Here is a 13,013-nt window from a genome sequence, read left to right as displayed (position 1 = left end):
GGCTATATCTTATGATTTAGTATACGAAAATTTAGTTTATTTATAACCTTCTGATATTGGTAGAAGACACCTATCCTATCATCGCAAGAAATTTTCATGAATTCAATTTTATAGCTTTTCTTGGTTTCCAAGCTATTCTCCAATTAAAAAAAAGGAAGTTCTTGATGAATCTACCGAAAGCAGTAAAGCTATGAAAGGAGTCTACGAAAAAACTGATTCGGAACCACTGGATTAGAATATAAATCTATTCATAATAGAGTTTGAAGTTTAGCGTAGGACACTCTGCAATTATTTACCTTACATCCATAAGATGGCAACACATGATGCAGTAAAAAGTATTTATCAATTAATTTTTCAAATGCTGTGATGATATTATTGCACAAAATTGAGCTTCCTATTTCCTATTGAAAATCTTATATTTAAACTTCTCCGATCAATCTTGAATACTCGTATTTTATAAAATTGGCGTTATATATAACTCAAAAATACGGAACACGTCAGCGTATAGCAGCGCCTAAACAACCTAACAATCACTCTGATCTCTCCTCAGTTGCGAATAAATCTTTCGCCTTTTACTAAAGATTTCCGTGGGGAGGGATAACTCTAATGAGTCTATAACCAATTTTTGGCGGCTATATCTTATGATATAGCATTTAATATAACTAAAAATAATTTATTATATAACCTGTTAATCTTTGCGCAATGATAGAAGTAGAGATGTGTAACATGGAAGCCTCTGAGTATCCGATACCTGAAGTATCATGTATGGTATACATTGATTGGGTAATTGGTATCAATACTTTTAATACGTACAGAAGCCTCAGTGAAACGCCCGCCGCACATGACCCTACTCGCACTGGTTCACGCGCCTACATCAATGTGTCACTGAGATTGGTGGACTCGCGTGCGTCCGCACATGCGGTGATCTGTAGGTTCCCATAGATTTGAAACTACACCACTCGCATGAGGCTCGTGTTGACCAATGCGAGTGGGGTCATGTGCGGCGGGCGAAAATATAGTTTTGAATAACCATTGTATTGAAATGATTTCTGTAATCATTGTGAAAAAGAGAATTTTAGAAATAAATAATGAATTTTGAATATATAAAAGGTGTCTAGGTATCCATAGTTTTTAGAATGGAGTATCCGATACTCCAATTTCAGTAGAATATCTGACACTCTTCCTAGGATATATACTTTTTGCACATCTCGACTCAGTTGAAACCTACGTAAATAATTATCCAAATTACAATACTAGGAATATCTGAAAAAGTCTGAAACAAAGACGAATCAGTGCACCCATCATGGTTTCTAGGGATCTTAATTGCGACCTATCGATGTCCTTGACTGACTGACCGAATATTCCGAGCTGTCCAAAGACAGCTTTCAAGACATATTCTTCCTGCGATAGATGGAAAAAATGTTCAAAAGTTTGAGATATTTATATTTGATTGATATAGATATTCGATAAAATTGGCAATTGCTTTTTGGACTATGGAAGGCATTAAATATTAGAACATTTCTTCGTTGACAACAAGAATAATTTATTATCGAGTAAATGACCTTGAAATCTTTATTCTTTTTCTGAAAATATTTTTCTGCAGATATTGCGTTCAAGATGAAAACATTTCCATCTACTCAATAAGCATATTAATTGAATAAGCACATTTGAGGGCTGTAATTCAATTGAAACATGGTGTAGGGAATCTATCGATTCTTTCGAAAATATTCTCCGAGAACTGAAGAATTCGGTGTAAAAACTCAGGATTATCAAAGCAACACCCCTAAGGTATCCGTAGAAAGGCTTTGCTAACGGTCGAATGGAAAACAGCCTGAATGCCCATAAACTCGGCATTTCAGGGCGAATAATTCAATTGATTTCAGACCAGACCACAATGGTTTGTCGATGTATACTATGTTATTCATAAAAAAATACATAGAAGGTAAAAACTTTTTTCTATTAAGAATTACGTGACCATTAATTTTTTTCAAGAACTTCTTCCAATTGAAAGGAGTAATAGTTATTTATAATACAAGTGTAGAAGGCATTGATATTCTTCCACGAGTTCAAAATTCAAAAACGAGCCACGAAGTGGCGAGTTTTGGAATGAACGAGTGGTAGAATGAGCCTTCTGTACGAGTATTATACATTATTTTCTCTTATTCATTGCATTTTCATTGAAATTAATGAAATATTTCCATAAATATAATTTAGTGATTTCTGCATTGAAAAATGTTGGTTGGCAGAACTGATTTCTTTAAGGCAATTTGATGAATTGACAGATAAAACCGTAGCGAAAAGTTCGGAGTGCCAACATAGAATAATAAAATATAACCATGAAAACTGTGCGTTTTTGATATATTCTCGCACGATTTTGTTCTACAAGATGTGGAAGAATGAACGGAATAACCACAGAATTAGAGAAAAGAAGTTAGTTGTAATTGGTCATGTCATCATCATCCCATATATTCCTCAATGTAGATTTCACTATCAGTTTTCAATTTTCAAAAACTGATTTGTTTTGATCCAATCCCGCACCACATCTGATTTGACGTTATAAATTTGTTGAAATGATTTTTCCAATATTATATAGATAAATTTTAGTGACACCACTGTTCTTAGAATAAAATAGTCACCTAGATTCTCAATATTCAAATTACATATTTTAAAATATTGATATACTCATAAAAAAAAATCTGCATCGGCCGGGAATCGAACCCGGGCCGCCCGCGTGGCAGGCGAGCATTCTACCACTGAACCACCGATGCTTGTTGTTTCAATTGCTAACTGAATAATTATGTTGATTCCAATAGACCTCTAATGTCTTGAATGATTATTGATTACATTAATATTGTAACATAATTTGGAAAAAATGATTAATCTATAAATATTCAACAAAGTAATCAATTTTGCAAATACGAGTATCAAATGAAAGATAATTTATACGTTTACCTATCGATATGTATTATTTTATTAGAGTTAGGTATGTAGTAGGTACTGGTAGTATCTATGTTGGATCTAGGTGCTGTAATCAAAGAAAATAGTCTTGTTTTAAAGTAGTACTCTTGTATGCAAGATGATGGATGTGGTTCTTTCCACTACAATTATAAACAATCAACACTTTTATTATATCCAGGACTCTTTAAGACCTTTCGTTAAAATCATTTCAAAAGAGAATTCATAAAGATGAATTTGCTTTGACTGTTTGTTTTATTATTATTTTATTTCTTTTTTTTTATATTTTGATTTGTCGTTTTTGTATTCGAATAAATCACTATTTAGCTTTCTGAAAAAACCAGACTCGAAAAAAGTTGTGTTACTGCCGTCTAGCGTGAAAATATTGAAATGCTTACGATATTCTAACAGAAATCTTTGAAACTTGAACATTAAACTTCTTCATTGCTCTCGTAGATGGTACTACCAGAAGGCATGTACTTGTATAATACTCAGCATTGCTGTACACCGTTCAATGACTAGGTGCAAAAACTTGTGATCCGTATCTCTTCTCGGCCCTATGGTTAAGATCAAGTTGTAGACTTTTCGTCGCATTTCTCACCGTGGACCATAGCGACCAGATGTACCATCGGCACCAATCTCTGAAAGTTTGGTAGGGATACATATTTCTCACCGCGTCCTTGAGTCTCCATTCAAGACTCTGACGAGTTATCTTCTGGCCATCTGGTGCATTGCTCCCCCCAATCTGGATGGACAGGAATGAATCGGTGGTAGTCCATCCCATCTCCAGCCTTTTTGGGAGTCTTCTCGTCGCGTTTCTCGCTCTAGACCATAGCGACGAGATGTCACCACCATCTCTACCAACCTCTCCCACAAGCTCACCCGACAGGAAACAGGCCAGGTAATGATGATGATGGGTCACGGCCTATCTGGCACTGGACAACCTCCCGAAATTGCCTGATGGCGGTGTCAGGGACAAGGGACTCGGGACAGGTCAGCATCTTGAAGGCCTGGAAAATTGATGCGACCTCAACCAGGTCCGTCATCCGCAGAATACCAGCACCCTCCCCTCTTCATCGGCACATTTAGTAACTCGGGGCTGGCTCTGTGGGAGGTTCATAAGAAATATGTATGCCTCATCCCTGTCTCGAAAACCAGACCAGGGAAAAACATTCAAGTGCTTCTCGAAGAGTGCCACCAGCAATCACTTCACGAGGAGCGGATTCGCCACGAGATTTTGCGATTGGCGTTTCATTCATAGAGCCAGACTGGACTGCGTCCCGCTCAATGCCACTCGTAGATTCGGGAGTGGAGACAAGCGATGTCGGAGGTGTAAGACCAACCAGAAACTCTGCCACACGTGTTGAATCATTGTAAAATTCACTCAGCGGCGTGGCAGAAAAGACACAACGCCGTTCAGGATAGACTGGTCAAGTCTATCCCGGACAGGATGGGGACTGTACATGTGAACAGGCAGGTCCCCCTGGTTGCCTCCAACTTGATGCCCGACATCGTCATCGTCAATGAGTTGGAGTCCAGAGTCGCCATCATCGATGTGACGATACCCTTTGAAAACGAGCCTCAAGCCCTCATCAGAGCAAGGGAGCTCAAATTGGAGAAGTACGCCGGCCTTGCCGAGAACTTAAGAGCTCAAGTTTACGAGACGTCGGTGGATGCGCTAATTGTTGGGGCTTTGGGTACGTGAGACCAAGAAAATGAGGCCGTCCTAAGAAGATGTGGTACGTCCTTTAAATACGCCACCTTGATGCGTCGATTGATGTGCAGTGACGTCATCAGATGGTCCCGAGATATCTACATCGAGCACGTCCCTGGGGTGAGACAATATTCCTGAGTTTTTGCGTGGAGTGTTTCATTTCTAATTCCTATTCGTATACATATATTTGAGATACAAACTGTGATAAGATATGTTGTTATTTAGCATGTTTTTTTTTATCTGTAACATACTTTTTTTTCTTTTCTTTCGATTTATTCATATACAAATATGCCAGAGGCGATGTGTGATATTTAATTGTCTGTAATATGGTCTGTTGATATTTACTTGTTTTTATGCAATTCTTTCTAGTCTCATGCTCGTTATATTATGTAATGCGAAATAAACTGAACTTAGTATTTCAAAATTAGAATGATGGTATTACTTCTGTTTCGAACAATTTCATCTTCGACTATTTATTTTCAAATTTGAAGTTTAGAATTGTGAATTAATTACAGATAATCACAGTTCAGTCATCTTCGATTCAAATCATCTGAGGAAAAATTTGTCGAAATGTATCATAACGTGGTTTAAAAGATAATAAATATGGTCGTTATTCTCACTAGAAACTGACTATGCAGTAAAAATAGTTCAGAAAGAATACATATTTTTTGAAAAAAAGAGTTGCATCGGCCGGGAATCGAACCCGGGCCGCCCGCGTGGCAGGCGAGCATTCTACCACTGAACCACCGATGCTTGTTGATTATTGTCAGCGTAAATAAGAATTATCCATTAGAATATTAATGTTCATCTCGACTGAGAAGTATTACCGTTTTACCCAGTCAACCCTACCTTCCTTCCTTCACATATTGCTGCATACTGATGTTCGTTTTTCCATGTTTTTTCTAATCTTCTAATTGAGTCAAAAAAAATGCAAAATATGTTCGAGCATCCAAACGTCCTCGAAAGAAAGAAGAGCTTATTTACTGGTTTTCCATACAAGATATTTTTACAATAGTTTTTAGTCAACTATATACAATTGATATTTCCTGCAATTAATTTCTGCTTTTACTACAATTTTATAAAAATAGGACATAAAGTCTTTAAAAAGTTTTGTATAAGGATGAATTAATTCGGTTTTAAATGTATTTAGTTATATACAGGAAAAAAAAATAAAAAACCTACTCAAGAAAATTGAAAGAAACTGTATACAAAATGTACACAGTTCAAATAGACTGCATGAAAATCGGCAGATTTTCGAAAGGCAGAATATGCTTATCGTAAATTTTTGTTGTTGTGTTGGATTCTGGCAATTTTCCTCGTAAAATCGCTCACATAATTCAGTTTTCATTGAATGTTGATGATATTTTATCAACATACTCTACTATGGTAGGAATTTCTGCCAATTCGTGGAGTTCGGTGATCTTCTTCTTCTTAATGCGGCGCTTATCCAGCCGAACTAAGGCCAAGTGGCCCATTGTTCATCCGCATCGTTCTGGAGAAACTCAGATCCTCAGACACGCAGACAAAAATATCGCGAGCATGGCAGGAAGGGTCCCTCTCATCATAGGAATAGTTGGTGTTGTATTTCCTAGGTGTGTTAACCTTAACCTAGTCAAGTCACCACAGTTGACGCGAGGATGGTTTCTCAATGAGAATCCTGAACCACCTTAGTCCATCTGTCGTTCTGCATTTCGAAGAAATTTCTTTGTTCAGCCAACTCCTGAAGAAGCTGCTGACAGATGAGCGACAAATTAGCAGCGCTGGCTCCGGACCTACAAATGCTGCTCCGGCCCCTCTCTAAGCCAATGTATCTGCCTTGTCGTTATCAGGTATCTCCGCATGGCCCGTACATCAGATTACTCTCAAAAAGTTACCAGCACCTATCTCACACAGAGCTTTCCTGCACTCCTCTACTAATAAAGAGTCAACTTTAACGCCGGATAGAGATTTCAGAGTTCCCTGACTGTCCCAGCATATGTGAATGTGCTCGCCAGAGTATCCCCTGCGAATATTTTCCAGTGCGCAGACTAGAACTGCATATAACTCAGCCTGCACAATGGAACAGTCCTTCCCTAGAGGGATAGCCTGATTGAAGCGAGGTCCCAGACCCTGTTGATGTAACAGAGCCATCAGTGAACCACGTGGTACCTTCGGGTCTAAGAAGCCTAGTTGATGAAGACCATAGTTTTCTGTCAGGTAAAACTACCCTCTATGGATCATCGAAGCAGAACCTAGTGCCCGCTGGGTCACCTCTTTGGAGAAGGAGCGCGTTAGCATCCTTCACCATTTTAAGAGCCCTTGCGTGCTCAATGAAGAGTCCTCCCTCACACCATTGTTCCTGCTCCCAGATTCTGAGAGCTGTTTTCATAGCCAACTCCTTCACAACAAGATGCAAAGGAGGGAGACCTATCAGACACTCTAGCGTTGCTGTAGGGGTTGATCTCAGAGCGCCTGTAATACACGGACAAGCTTTCCTCTGGCATTTAGTTATAATGCTGCGGTTACTGGACTTCTCCATAGAAGGCCACTACACCATAGAGGCGTAGGTTAGGATAGGCCTCACCAAGACAATTTACAGTGCTTAATGTAAGTTTTTAAGCCCCATCCTTTCCCAAGCACCCTTCGAGTAGACCAGAAGATGACGTTGGTCTTATTCGTTTGATTCTCAACGTGCTTGTTCCACAAAAGTTTGCGATCCAATATCACCCCGAGGTAACGAACCTGCTCGGATAGAGCGAGCTCAACCCCACACAAACTGGGAAGGCACATGTTGCTATCCCCCTGTTCCTAGTAAAGAGAACCATCTCTGTCTCACTAGGATTCACCGAGAGCTCGTCTTTCAAGCACCATTGTTCAACCAGTCGCAGAGCATTCTGCATCAGATCTACAACGACACTAATTACCTTACCTCTGATAAGTATAACAAGGTCGTCCGCATTGGCCACCACATCAAACCCAGCCCTCAACCAGGAGCACATTCAGGACAAGATTCCACAGTAGCGGCGATAGAACACCGCCATTCGGACATCCCCTTCCCGGTGAGCCCCCTATGGTTGAGCCACTTAACCGAGCAACGATGCTACGATTACCAAGCAGAGACCTCGTCCACCGACGGAGAGTAGGTTGAACATCATGTCTGGCCAACGCGGATTATATCACACCAAACGCAGTGTTGTTGAATACGCCTTCTATATCCAGAAATACAGCTAATATGTACTCCTTATTGTAGAGTCCGTCCTCAATACAGTTTACAACTGAGTGAAGAGCAGAATCTACTGATTTGCCAAGCTGATGAGCATGCTGGGACGGGTGCAGTGTTATAGCCACTAAAGCCTTGTCCCTAATGTGTCTCTACCAACCTCTCCAATGTCTTGACCAAGAACGATTTTGAGTGCGATGGTTTCCCAGGTTTGGGTATGAAAATTACTCTCACCTTTCTCCAGGATACTGGAATGTGTCCTAAAGCCAGGCTCGCAGTGAGCAGTGGGGATGCCAGCAATTCCAGCCCTCTGGAGAGAAGTGCCCGAACAATGCCGTCCTCACCTGCTGCTTTGTAAGACTCGAAGCCGTTGATTTCCCAACGTAATCAAGAATGTGTCACCACACATGCAGCGATCTTACAGTCCCCGCATGAGGCCCGACGGCAGCACTCCCCCTGTGTGTTCTCATTTTCAACGAAGCCAAGAAAATGCGCCTCCAAGAGATGTCTCAAGCTTTCTTTTTCTGAGCACGTCCTGTGTCCACTGGAAAGATTTAGGTAGTCAATCTTCGGAGGGCTCCCCAGCAGAGAGTACCCGCTTGAGCTTGTTAGCTTCAGGTGCACCCTCAATGTCACTGCAGAAGCGTCTCCAAGATTCTGGCTTGAACTTTTTTATAAGTACTTTGTATGCTCTCAGGGCCGATTTGTACTCGTCCCAGTCAGTGGCAAGGCCGGATCGCATTGCCTTGTTAAAGCGATGCCTGCTGATGCGTCTGGTATCATTAATTTCAGAGGTCCACCATTTCGTCTGACCCTTAGGTCTACGAACCTGGGGCTACAGCTGCTATGAGTTCGGTGATACGTGTGTATCTGTTTTTATTTGTTATCAATCGAAGTATTTTATTTTGAAATAGTTGAAGTGGCTTTAAGGGTGTAGGTTTAAGGTGGCACCATGCAGAGCGGCATATGTTATGATGGGTTTAAAAAACTGCTATAATATCACATTGATCATACTAGCGGCTAGCCCCAGAACTCGATCCATACATCAGAATCTACAAACCTTTTCAAAATAATTTTTTCAAAGAAGAACAATGTACTGAATAGGTACATACAGAGTTTCATACTCTAACTGATTTATAATTCTAGATAATTTTAAGGAGTGTAGAGATTTTTTCGCTGAATTTATTATTATTGGCTTTATAAAAAAGTGCACGATTGAAACACTTTTTTTTGCTATTCAACAGTTATATTCAAATTTTTATAAGTAATGATACAGTAACAGTTGATTACTAGTACCTTAGCTGAATGCTTTACCTAGTTCATAAGTTTGGATGTTGGTTTTCGACATAGTTTTGATTTAACATATAATTTTCTTCTGATGCATGTTGAGTGCACGAATATAATTAGTCATTCTCAAACGACATACTTCAGTGGCGACGCTAAGCGGGGGTGAAAGTACGGAATGAATATGTAATAAGGTCAGAAATAATATAAATATGGACCAATTCCAGAGGACCACAATCAAGTTCTTCTCTAACTTTCAATTTTTGCGTATTATTTCGATTTATTTTGGCACCCTTTTGACCCCTCTGTTTCTGAAAGCTAGCGTCGCTACTGACATATTTGCCTTCTATTTTCAACCACTTACTGAACGCCATCTATCAGATGGAACTTGGAAATATTTATTGATTTTGGCCAATAGGGCCTTAGGGTTTTCACATTTGTCCCTAAAGATGGCGCCACCGTTTTTATATATCTCTAAAATGTCTTTCGAAATGACGTATAACCCTATTTTTGGCTGCACAACTCATACTTACCTGGCGTAGGGGTTACCGTGATCAACAAGTTTGTGATTGTGGCACTGTTAAAGATTGTAAGTAGTGAGAGTACACTTGGTTTAAGCTAAGTTAGTGATTTTGACACTTTGAGTTTAGTGAAAAATTTGGTGTTAATATTAGAGAACAAATATTCCTCTAAAATGGGGACGCCCGAGTCTCCATCGGATTCTAAAAGAAAGAAAATAAGACTTATGGACATGGAAAATCCGATGTTTACCCATCCAGGTACTTCGAAGAGGACAATTGAAAACGTAGAAATGGATACGGACCTACCAAGCATAACACTAAAAAATAGATACCAAGCTTTACCAGAAGAACAGCCAGTGGTTCAAGCCAACAAAACTAAAATACCACCTATAGTGGTTCATGGAACATTCGAATCCCACACCGGAACGGTGAGGGTAATAAAAAGGATTCTGGAAGACTCGAAGTTCCACATCAAATATGGAAGAACAACATCCAACGTGTTTGTTGAAACACAAGAAGATTTCAACAAACTGAAAACATATTTTGACTTGGAAGGCCTTGACTTCCATAGTTATACAAAAAAAACCGAGAAAACACATGCATTCGTCATACGAGGACTCAATGCAGATATAGACATTGAGGATCTCAAATCAGAACTAATAGAAGAACACGATGTAAATGTAAAAAACATTTACAGAATGAAAGGTACGAAAAATCCTTCATACCTGACAATAACCGACAACAAGGTTACTCTAAAGAGCCTAAAGAAGAAGGTGAGAATCCTCAATTATACGATAATTTCCTGGGAAAGGCATTATTCCACAAGGAAAATGATACAATGCCGAAGATGCCAAAGATGGGGACACGCCACGTCAAATTGCTACGCGGCAAAAAAATGCCTTAAATGTGCTGGCGATCATCTGTCGATGGAGTGCACTATGGCAAAGACGGAACCGCCGAAATGTGCCAACTGCGAAGGAGCCCATCCGGCAAACAGCACGGCATGCGTGGAATATACTAGAATACTGGAAAGAAAAAAAACCAGGCAGAACCGAGATGTAAGAAAACCATTGGAGCAGCCTAAAAAATATACTGCGGCCCCGATTCCTGAAAAAAATCCCTGGGAGGAGAGGAAGAAGGCACAAGAAGCAAAAAATGCCCAAAGAAAACAAGAAAGTCCTGACCACCCAACAGACGGCTTCGGTGTGTTCAGCGACATTAGAAGCGAATTCGATAAACTTAATAAGCATATCGATATCAACTCTTTCTTCGAAAAATTAAAAAAATTAAATCAAATAATGGAATCGTGCAAAAACGGCGGTGAAAAATTTACCGCCTTTTATAATTTTATCAAAGAACTTTGATGGCCAACAACAACTTAACAAGACTCAATCTAGCTACCTGGAACGCTGACGGTGTTCGAAATAAAAAACAAGAGATTTCCTATTTTCTAAAAAAGCATTGTATTCAAATTTTCCTCATCAATGAAACTAAATTAAAACCTTCCGATAACTTCCAAATAAAAGGCTTCCACGTAGTTAGAAAGGATCGTTTATATAACAAAGGCGGGGGAGTAGCAATACTGGTGAGTCATACAATTCCCTTTAAAACCCTACCTGACATCCAAAGCTCCATTGAAAATATTGGAATAGAAATTGCAAACGGTCCAAAAATTATGTCTGTATATAATAAACCTAGTAATAAATTCAGAGAAAGTTGTCTAGAGAACCTTTTGTCAACAAATAATACTTTAATTGCCGGAGATTTCAACGCCCGTTTTAATAGTCATGCTAATAATGCCAACGGTCGAACCCTTTTGAAATTTTTAGAAAGTAATGACGAATGCGTCTTACATCAATCGCCTAGTCCTACCCACTTTCCCTACAACAACTCCACTCCTACAACAATAGATCTTTTGTTAGCTAAATCCTATCCTAACATTAGTGACCTTCAGTCTTTACCTGAACTTCCCTCAAACCATAATGTTGTCAAATTCAATATTCGAGGACACTTTAGAGACAAAACGACAAAGAAAATCTTCGATTATTCGACCACAGATTGGAAAGAATATCGTAGTATTTTAAACAGTAAAATCGTCATTAACAATAACGTAGACTCAGTTGAATGTCTAGAGCAGGAATTATCCAAATTCTCAGAAGCTCTGATTTTCGCCCGGAACCGAACAACAAGAACCAAATTATTTTATCCTTACTCAGAATCACTTCCTAAGGAAATCATTGATCTGATTAAATCTAGAAATAGAATTCGTAAACTTTGGCAACATTTTCGAGATCCTCAAGACAAATTAGATTCGGATATTTTAAATGCAAAAATCAAAAGAGAAATAAAAATTTTCAAAAATCAAAAATGGGACAACAATTTAAAAAAACTGAAGCCAACTGATGGTTCTTTGTGGAAAATGTCAAAACTTCTGAGAAAAACACCTAATGAAATTCCTACCCTTACACATAATTCAACTGACTACGTTACCGACGAACAAAAATCTGAATTACTGGCCACGACCTTTGAAGAAATTCATGACATAGGTCACGTGGATAGTGATACAGATCGCGCAATCATATCGACTGTCTCTGAATTCCTAACCCTAACACCTGATAGAAGTGAAATTAATAAATACTTGACTAACCCCACAGAAATAAATAACATTATCAGAACTCTCCGCCCTAACAAAGCCCCGGGACTAGACGACATCGACAACAAAATGATCAAAAATTTAACAAAAAAATCCATTGTACAGTTAACATATATCATAAACTCCATGATCAGGCTTAACCATTGGCCTAATAAATGGAAAACTGCACTAATAATACCAATTGGTAAAAACGGAAAGGAAAAACACCGTCCAACCAACTATAGACCGATCAGTTTATTGTCGACCGTGAGCAAATTAACCGAGAAGGTAATATTGAGAATCCTTACCCAAACTCTAAGAAAATCAGAATTACATGACCCGTTTCAATTTGGATTCAAAACAAAACATAATTCTACCCACCAACTTACTAGAATAATTACTGACACCATTAAAGCTTTCAATAAAAATCAAACAACTGCAATGCTTTTGCTAGATATTGAAAAAGCGTTCGACAGAGTTTGGGTTCACGGCTTACTTTACAAAATGATCAAATTAAAACTACCAATTTTTATAATCAAATTAATTAGCTCATATCTAACGAATAGAACATTTAAGGTCAAACTCGATAACTCCTTCTCCAAAGAAAAATCGATTAAAGCGGGCGTACCACAAGGTTCGGTGCTTGGACCTAAACTTTTCAATATTTTTATACACGATCTACCAGATTTCCCCAATACCAAAAAGGCA

At 38.9% G+C, this 13,013-nt stretch overlaps 1 protein-coding gene and 3 non-coding genes across 4 annotated transcripts in view; 2 read left to right on the top strand and 2 right to left on the bottom strand.

Annotated features, from left to right (window-relative positions):
* LOC123681628 (NAD kinase-like) overlaps positions 1-13,013 on the top strand; it is a 160,694-nt gene that overhangs the window by 102,309 nt on the left and 45,372 nt on the right. The gene's annotated exons all lie outside the window — the stretch shown is intronic.
* LOC123683521 lies at positions 531-652 on the top strand. The gene has a single exon (XR_006747997.1). It is a non-coding gene; the product is annotated as a U5 spliceosomal RNA (small nuclear RNA).
* Positions 2,698-2,768, bottom strand: Trnag-gcc. The gene has a single exon. It is a non-coding gene; the product is annotated as a tRNA-Gly (tRNA).
* On the bottom strand, positions 5,352-5,422 carry Trnag-gcc. Its single transcript has one exon. It is a non-coding gene; the product is annotated as a tRNA-Gly (tRNA).

Source organism: Harmonia axyridis, chromosome 6 (genome assembly GCF_914767665.1).
Source record: "Harmonia axyridis chromosome 6, icHarAxyr1.1, whole genome shotgun sequence".
NCBI lineage: Eukaryota > Metazoa > Arthropoda > Insecta > Coleoptera > Coccinellidae > Harmonia > Harmonia axyridis.
This window is presented reverse-complemented; position numbering and strand designations above follow the sequence as displayed.